This window comes from Pinus tabuliformis, chromosome J (genome assembly GCF_031772625.1).
Source record: "Pinus tabuliformis cultivar Carrire ecotype Pingquan chromosome J, CPIR1, whole genome shotgun sequence".
NCBI lineage: Eukaryota > Viridiplantae > Streptophyta > Pinopsida > Pinales > Pinaceae > Pinus > Pinus tabuliformis.
Window position 1 is genome coordinate 220,222,779 of NC_142295.1, and position 9,470 is coordinate 220,232,248.

At 37.2% G+C, this 9,470-nt stretch overlaps 1 pseudogene; it reads left to right on the forward strand.

Annotated features, from left to right (window-relative positions):
* Positions 1-6,689: 6,689 nt before the first annotated feature.
* Positions 6,690-7,243, forward strand: LOC149226490 (DNA repair RAD52-like protein 1, mitochondrial pseudogene; annotated as a pseudogene).
* Positions 7,244-9,470: the final 2,227 nt, after the last annotated feature.

The window sequence follows — 9,470 nt, forward strand, 5'->3', positions numbered from 1 at the left end:
CAGTCTTTTTATCTTGAAAACTGCATAAGTTTTCTTTAGGGTTTCATGGTCACTTAGGTCTAGGGTTATATTAGGGTTTTGTAAAAAAATGTGTGAGAGTGTTCAAAAATTGCCAGCAGGCCATGAGGATGTTTCAACATCAATAAATTTCATCAACAAGTGTTCGAAAATGTGTTTTTCCTCAAAACTCTGTTTTGAGGAAAAAACAGAGTATTCAGCTTTTATTGTACTAAAATCATGTAAATTTTGTTTTCTTCATTGTAAATTTCTTCATCTGCACCCTGGTTTCTTTCCTTAGCCTAAGAAGCTCCAACACCTGCAAAATCAAGAAAAGCTCAGGTTATTAAGTTCATCAAAAAGTCCAAAAGCAATAAAAAGTCTAAAAACAGAGTTGAAAGATAAAGAAAAATCAAAACATTATGAAAGTGGGTCTTCAGAAAAATTAATTTGAAAAGCCAATGTATAAAACATATCTCCAAGTTTTGAAAGTTCATTTGCATGCCAAGAGCAAAGAGGAAGCAACACCAATCGATTTTTGTGAATAAGTGAGGATATTGGGCAAAAATCGTTGTAAATCGCCGGCGCGGCGCACTGGGAGCAAACACGCAGTGTTATTTTTACACAGGCGCGGTGCACTCGGGAGGCGCAGTGCATTGGGCATGCTGCGCTGCGCACACAAAAAAAGGCCCGAAATTGCTAAGAATTGTTCCCAATTGCCAATAATTCGCACGGATTTGCCAAGTAGGGCCTCCATCTTTATGTTTCATCCAATTTTGTGCTAGGCTATGGTGGTTGATGGATGGTAATGTTCAAACAAAATCAAACCCTACCTCCTAAATACCTCAAGGAAACTTATTGCTAGGGTTTTAAAATCACGGTTTTGTCACCAAAATTCACTTCCTCATCCCATTGGTCCCTTGTTTTCATCATTTCCTAAGTTTCCCTATCCCCCTAAGCTCATTGATTCCTTCTCCCAAATTCCCTTTCCCAAATTATCAAACCAAAAACCTCAAACCCTAACCCTATACATAAATTCCCAAACTCTCCCATATTTCCCTAACTGATTTTATCCCAATAGTCCCTCATCTCTGACTGTTTTCCCCTCCCCTTGCAGTCCCTTGTTTCACTATTTTCCCCTTGGTGACAGAGGTCAAGTCCAACACAAAGGGCAATCCAACACAGTTTTCATACCTCAGAAATCAGTTTTCTCCAAGGCATTTTGTATACTAGCAGTCATGTTATCCGGTCATTCATCTGATTATTAAGTGGAGACCCAAAGTGACTCACCCATGGAGGAACATGCACCCCGGAGGCCTCATAGAGGTGGCATACATATTAGAGAAGAACCAACCACCCTTACTGAATTGCAGGCCTGTCCCCTTGCCATGTTTTGTTTCCAACATCAATCATGCTATGAATTTTGTGAGAAGGTTGCACATATTCAGTTTCATCGTGAGTTGGCCCGCTTATTTGTGTTGCATTTGCATGGTGATCAAGCCATTCTTGCTGGTGTTGCTTTCACATTAACACCAGAAACCATTTCATTAGCAACCGGCATACCAAACATTAGAGAACCATTGAATAAGAGACAGAAGATTGACCGGCAACACTATGAGTCGTACATCAAGCCCAACTTTCTGAGACAGCTCAAGAGAGTGTTTCCATTTTGGTACCTCAAAGATGAATATGCGTCTTTAATGAAACTGATCATGAAGTATTTCAGTTGTGAGGGACAGTTCTCCCGCTTGTATGCTTATCACATCAGGCTGTTGATGCATTTAGCTCGGGTACATATGATGAACATTCCTTATTTCATATGCCAAAACATAGAAAGGATGGCCACCCTTGTGCAGCACAAGACCCCTCAGCAGCAGCTTAACAGTGTTTATCATTTTTCTCTCTTCAAGATTGTGGTGGTTCATCAGCTTGGATTAAAGGGCATCACTTGGGATGATTTTATCTCTCGTGAGTTTTTCAGAGCTTCACAGGCATTTTCAGAGGCTGGACATGAGACAGGTGGACCTTCTTATCATCATGAAGGTCATGAGACTCACACTGCTACTATGCCAGTATTCATTACTTATCAGAAGGGCGCTAGACAGTTATTTGCAGCAGCAAAGCGAGTGTTATCTCCACCTGGGGTGGAAGGGGCCTCGCTTCCGACATCGGCACCACAGGTACAGGACAAAGGCAAGAGGCCAATGCAGGATGAGGGGCCTTCAGGTGAACGAGAGACCGACTTCATTCTCATTCAGGATGACGATACAGACATGGGCCCGCAAAGTGCCAACTTTAGAGATATCATCCAGGAGCAGCAGACAGAGATCAAAGCCTTGTCCCTCAACTTGGAGAGGGCTAAGTGGATTATAAAATACTTGGAGCAAAGGAATAAGCATCTTGAAGATCAGCAGGTGATTATGGAATTACAAAACATCAGGGAGAATCGTCAAGCTGCCCAAAGGAGGAGGATTGAATTCACTTCATTGGAGCAAGAGATTAATGATGATTGGGAGTCTTATCTCGAGAGAGTTAACATCCACTTAGAGAAATTGCTGGACAAGGCTGATAGGGACAAAGCATTGCTGAGACACATGGCTTTCCACTACATGGTGCGGAACAAGGTTTGCAAGGCACGAATAAGAAATTTAAAGGCAAAACTAAGGAAGGCATCGAAAAGGCCAAAGATGCAAAAAGAGCATGATCAACTCTGGATATTGGCTAAGGAATCCTTGGCCCATCATAGCTCTTGATGAAGAAGGTCTAGCCCAAATTTCAAGAAATTTTGACCAATTTTTGCATTTTGAAATATTTTTTCACTAAAAAACAGGGTTTTCCTCCCTATGCGCCACACCACGTGGCGCTCACTTTCGCTAGAGGGCTCCAAATCCAAAAAAAATTGCATTTCTGAATTTTTTATGATAAATTATGTTTTCCTACCTATGGCCAAGAAATTTGGGCAGGTTTTGAGCCCTCAAAGGGTAAAAAAACACTCAAAAAATGACCTCACTGCCCCTATTTTGAAACACAAGAAGTAGTTTTGGGAGCTTGGATATTTGGAGGGGAAAATGGACACCAAATCTAGAAATTCCACTTGGGATGGAAAGTAGACAGGCAGGGCTTTCCAACGAGCTATCTTGGGATCAATTTGGACTTCGGGAAGTGCCTCAAAATCAGCTCCAAAGTGGCACGATGCATAGAGAATTTGGGCATGGCGCATAGAGAAATTTGGCCTCATTTTCACTCTTCAGCTCAGAAATTCACCCAGTTTTGACTAGTTTTACTTTTTTATGTAACTATTGATCTTTCATGATGTAATTTGATTACCATGATGTAATAATGGCACATTTTTACTTGTTCTAGAGGATTCACTCACTAAAAAGTGAAAATTAAATGAATGAATCAATTTCCTAGCATATAGGGGCAAGTTGTTTGATTGCCTAGATTTCAGTTCCTTATTTAGAATTGGTTCAAACAGCTCCTAGAATGATGAGCTCGACCCCTAGAGGCATGGGAAGGAGTTAGGCTTGTCTATATCATGTAATTTCTCAGTCATTTTCAGGGTTGGATACTTGGGATTGCTTGGCACTCCATTGTACATTTCATTTCTGCAATTTTGGCAAAGGAAAGACCAGGGTTTTGCAGCACTTGTTGGGATCCTTGTGGCTCTGTGTTTTGATGGTGTTTCTTCATGTAATTTTAAGTTCATTGATGTTTTATGTATGCCATTTCCATTCTCTTTGCTTCTGAAATTAAACAAGTTAAGTGACAAAGGTAGAATCCATGAGTTTGTTGTGCTCGGCCTGTAGTTTTGTTTAATTCTCAATGTTTTCTTCAGTTTGAGGAGGATTCTTGATACCCTCACGCCCTCTTCATCTACTCAGCAGTCTTTGCCATCCATTCATTTAATCTAAAGCATCAAAAACTACTGCCTACCTTGCCCCAACCGGAACTCTGCAAAAATCTGGCCTCATCCCTGGACCCAAAAATTTGCCTTTCCCTTTTTTCAACAAAACCCCCAAAAACTCAAATTAAATCCTTGAACTTCATACCTAGCCTAATATTAGTTGTTAAATCAGTCATCTCAAGCCCTATCTGATTATCTTTTGCTGAGATTGACCCGGAGAGAGCCCTCTCCTGTCCTCGTAGGGGTAGCTACGAGGCTGAGCGTGGTTTGATGTTGGCCTTGGATCCTACCTTTTCAGCCTGAGGTAAATCTAGGCTCTAACACTGGGCATGAGTTGTTGGAACACCAGGGGAGTCCATCGCTTCACTGCACAACAATTCTCGAATGCTGCTACGAAGAACTGCAAGGCCATTAAGAAAACGACTATCTGGAGTTTTACCAGCACCCTTTACCTGAACATTATGTCAATGCCACTTTTCAAAACCCCGACTAAAGCTATAGATTTGCATAGTCAAAGAAGAAAATTCTTTTATGTCGATTCTCCAATACGCACTGAGAAATACAACTAATGTTTCTACCAGATAGCTTGCTAGATCACCAAATTACAACCTCTGATCTATTTTTTCCAAAGAATCTATCCCACAAAACCCTCCAAAGCAATGCAGATCTAATTTTTGCGCTAAAACCACAATTTAAAGCTAAAAAAAAGTGAACAGATGAACAAAAATTCGCATTGATTCGCCTTCGATCTCTCCAGCATTGGGGTTCAGTATAAATAGTGATTCCTTCACCATGAAATGACGAAAAAAAACATATATTCAATTAAATGGTAATTACCCTTCTCATAATGTAACCTCTGTTGTCCAAATGTCCAAACTCTATTTCTCAGCGCATGGTACTGTGCCCAAGAAATTTAGTTGTGTTCTTCTTAGTCATCTCTACTGGCCACTGAATCACTCATAGAGCAGTTTTAATGGCAGGGATCAGATTCCAAGTCTCCACATCGAGTGGCATGAAACTGCATCAACTTGAAATCAACCTTCCGACCGACTCTCTCCGTGTTAGGCCCCTATACTACTAGTGTAACCCCTTATTGTTATTAGTACAACCCCCTTATTATATTGATGTACCCATGTAGTGCCCATATTTTTACTATTGTGCCCCATAAAAGCCCATTATTGTTATTATTGTGCCCTTACATTATTATTGTTATGTCGGCTCTGATTATATTATGACTCCTTAGACTCCTATATATAGAAAGGAGGTCTTTTCATTTGTATCATGAAAGAATCATTCATTTGTGTTATGTAAAGGAGGTTTCCCCCTCGAAGAGGCTGAATTCTAAGGCATTGATCTATCTTTTCTATCTTTCTGTGAGCTGGTTTCATAACACTCCATCCTTGGCCTCTGCAGTTTGAACATACAATGCACTCCTCGTCAACAGATCCAAACTCTTGCAATTCCTCCTGCCGAACTCAAAGAACTCCGCCCGGACGTCCTACATTAAACACATCCTGCCGGGAAAGCATTTTTGGAACACTTCTTTAAAAATACCAGACTTTCCTTCATTTAACAGCTAGAGAAGCTCTTTGGAGATCTTTTTTTTCGCAGAATTTGGCTGAAGCACTGCTTTCCATTAATTTAAGTCGAAAATGCTCAGGATTTCTTCGACTTTTTTCAAATAAAGAAATTAACACACATTGCCACAGTTAATCAACAACCACACTCAATCACTCGCACAGACACATTATTCTCCTATTTCCCTCACAGGCTCATATTGCTCTGATACCAAATGTAGAAATCTAACACAGTAATAATAAAACACTCAATAAAAAAAAATAGCAGAAATATAGAAAAACCAGACATGGCGGAAAAGGCCTCAGCCTTACAACGTTCCTCACATTCTCATTATTAATCAATCCAATGTACAAAGAATGATAATAGTACAAATAAATACATGAGGAAGTTGGTCTCAAGATAGTACGTCTGTCTTGGACACTGTGGTTGAGAAAATATCTCAACAACACACTAATCTAGGAGCCTAACTAGTTGGAGAGAATCTTTCAACCAACTAAGCCTAAACTAACTCCTAACCATGAGGAACAAAATCAATCTAGAAAGGTAGGATTAAATCCTAACTTTCATGATTTTAATTAATTTAATTATTCGGACTTAGAATTGTTTTTAATGTGAGAGTGAGGCTAGGGGGTCTTTAGAAGATGTGATGGCCCTCAATCAGGAGTATCACTAGGGGGTTGGCTTAGAGGATGACGAAATTTGGGATGTCAAAAGCATTTTTTGTTGGATACCTAATCTGTTAAGGGTTTTGGGTGTGGAATGTGAATAGTCAATGGAGTCATATCAACCTTGGAAGATGAATACAACTGTCACATAATGTATTTATATGTAACATCTTTGTGAATAGTAATGCAATTCACACTTATCTTTCACTTTGGTCTGCTCATTCCAATAATGGTATTAGAGCCAAATTGGCTCAAAATGCCTCTACCATCCTAATCAATCAGAGCTAAATTTAGAGGCATGCCAGTGTAACTCCTCTCTCTTTCATTCACTCAGCCCATCAAATTTACTATTTAGGCTTGGGAATTTCTTGTTTTGGCCTAGAAAATATCCCTGTCTACCTACCACACCTATCCAATGTGCCTATCCATTTTCCTTATTTAGCATATAATCGTCTCCCTTCTTACTCAACCTAGTCTATCTCATGTCAGGGAAACTCTCTCTAAGCCCTTCGAGATTTTAGGACAAGTAGAAAAAGAAAACCATGACTTGGTTGATGTGAGCTCTCTTCCAAATTTCTTGTGCTTCCCAACCACATTTTGAGTCAATTCGCAGAGTTGCTTCTAATAACCCTACATCAGCCACAAGGCACCTGCAACATAGTGACACCCCTAGGAAGTTGGTTATGAAGTGCATGAAATTCATTCTTCGACCATAAGCAAACTACTAGCAGATATTCTACGCGATTTAAATCATAGAGTTCCTGATAGATTGTTCAAAATCAAAGTCAATGAGCGATTCACTACCAAGTGTATGCCATGGCACATTGTAAATAGGATTATGAATTTTCTTACTCCATAATGGTCTATAGAGGTTCGCAACATCACCTACTCAAATGATGGGAAGTTTGTGTCAATTTTCTATTGTGTAACCATCTATGGTGTCAATGCTAAGATTCATCGTCAAGCAACTCAGTCCGCTTCCATAGATGACACAAATGTTGAAGACCATGTTCAACAAGTAGAAGCAATGGCATTTCGATGTGCATATGCTCGTTTTTTCCTTGGGCTTCATCTTTATCATGAAAATAAGCTATAATAACTTGCAAGGTTTGGGAAGTTCTAGAGCAGTTGTTTGGAAAATTTTGTGTATTTCACTCAAATTAGATTGAAAGAAAGAGGATTTCAAGGAGATCAAATTACAAACAGCCCATGCATGGGGTATATGCTTGGAGTTTCCTTTTTCATATCACAACAACTAAAGTGAAACCTATTTCATACTTCATCTTTTGTTAACGTTAAGTAGTTGTTATTTTTGACACCCAAATGTTATAGTTGGACTACTCCTATTTCCTTCTCTACAGATTATGCTTCAAACTATTGAAGGTTGGTATTAGTTTTTGTGATATCCCTTGACTTGAGTCTATTATTGTGAAATTGTAAATATGGTTAAGTATGACTTTATCCTGACTTTAAAAGACTTATTTGAAAACACTATCAATGGAATAAACTAATAAAAAGTGAATGTAATTTTTGTATTTATGACGTTAATAATAAAATATTTATTTGAAACCGATGATGGAATTACACCTTGTTGAAAGAGTTATTATTGGTAGTTAAATTATTGATATTGATTACCGCTCATTGATTTCGAGGAATTTAATCTAAATGATCATGGGAAGAATTGATCATTAACTTCCCTGAAAGATAGGAAGATATCTTGGAAGTGGGGAAGTGAAGCTCATAAATGAGTTAGTAACTACCTGCCACCTATGGGGTGAGGTGGAGGTAGTTACCAACTACCAACTAAATGGTAGAGAGGGTAATATACTTTTGGGGGTCACTTGCTGGGAAAAATAAATAAATCACCCAGAGGCAATATGGTGGAAGGCAAGAGAAAGATGAAAGTAAAATTGGAAGGCATATGTGCTCGGGGGGATACGGTGGAAGACTATTGAAGGTTGGGAGGAGACAACTAATTCCTTTTATAGTTTCATAAATCAATTAAACAAGTCAGTATCTCAAACTCTTACTTCAAAGAATAATATTATAGTGATGTGAAGTTATTTTAGTTTACACGTCTCAGTGTATACTCTATGTTATTTATATAAAAGAAAAAGGGATCTATAGAAATAATTAGAAGGAAATACGTGTGATTTGGTACTTCTATATCTGCTTGTACATTAATTTAACTATAAACATAGATATGAATGTTTAAGGAAATAGATAAATTTATATATATATATATATATATATATATATATATATATATATAGATATACTGACATGAAGAGAAAAGTTGCTAGAATTGATACAGTTTGCTAGATATAAATAGATGGAATTTTGTAAACTACTTGTGTGAGTAAATAAACTTCTAGTAAATGAGGAATACAAATTTATAATTTATATTATTTTTTAAATATATATTATTGTAACTATCATTAAGAGCAGACTTGTGTGTTAGTGTTCTAAGGTTATTCAGAGTGTAAATAAAAGAAATAAACCTTCAAGACTATTTACGTGTAACTGATATTGGTAAGTATAGAAATATAGAAATAAATATTTATAATTCCTACTCAACTACCTAGATAAAAATCATATTGAACTATCAGTATTTAACAATAATACTATACACTCCAAACGAGTTTATGTTATACTAAAAGAGTTATTTACGTAAATAAAATTCATACTATGCTGGAAATTCCAATCTTTATTGGAAAAAAAAAAACTTTAAAATGTGAGAATAATTGTGGTTGAATTGAGTGCTTGGATTTTAAATTAAAAACCCATATTACAATACATAATGATAAAGAAACTAACTAGTAAACTAAAGAAAAGAAACAATTTTGTTTCTAAGAAGGATACTTACAAGTAGAATGTAACCATAAATTTTATGTAGTGTTGGCCTGAACCAAAACTTAAGTTCTTGCAAGATTTTGTGTGTCGGTAACTTAAGTGTCGAGATAACTTCAAAAAAATGGCTACAAAATTACTTGTAGAAAAAACAAGATAATTGTCCAAAAAAAAACCCGAGAAACGATTTCTTAGGAAAAAGCTAAACAATATCTAGTATTAGTTTTCCAATACCTTACAAATTAATATCTAGAATGTTAAATATTAAGCAGATTCAATGTACCTAGTACAACTCGTCAAAGTCTAAACCCTAAGCAATAAACATAAAACTTTTGTTCAATTTTCCGATAGAAAATGGAAGTAAGGACAAGAAAAACTAGTTGTATATACTTTAAAAAAATTAGAACTCACTGCAAGTCACGAATATAAAGAAATCACCTCATAATAGGAAAGAAATAGTTGTATATACAAAT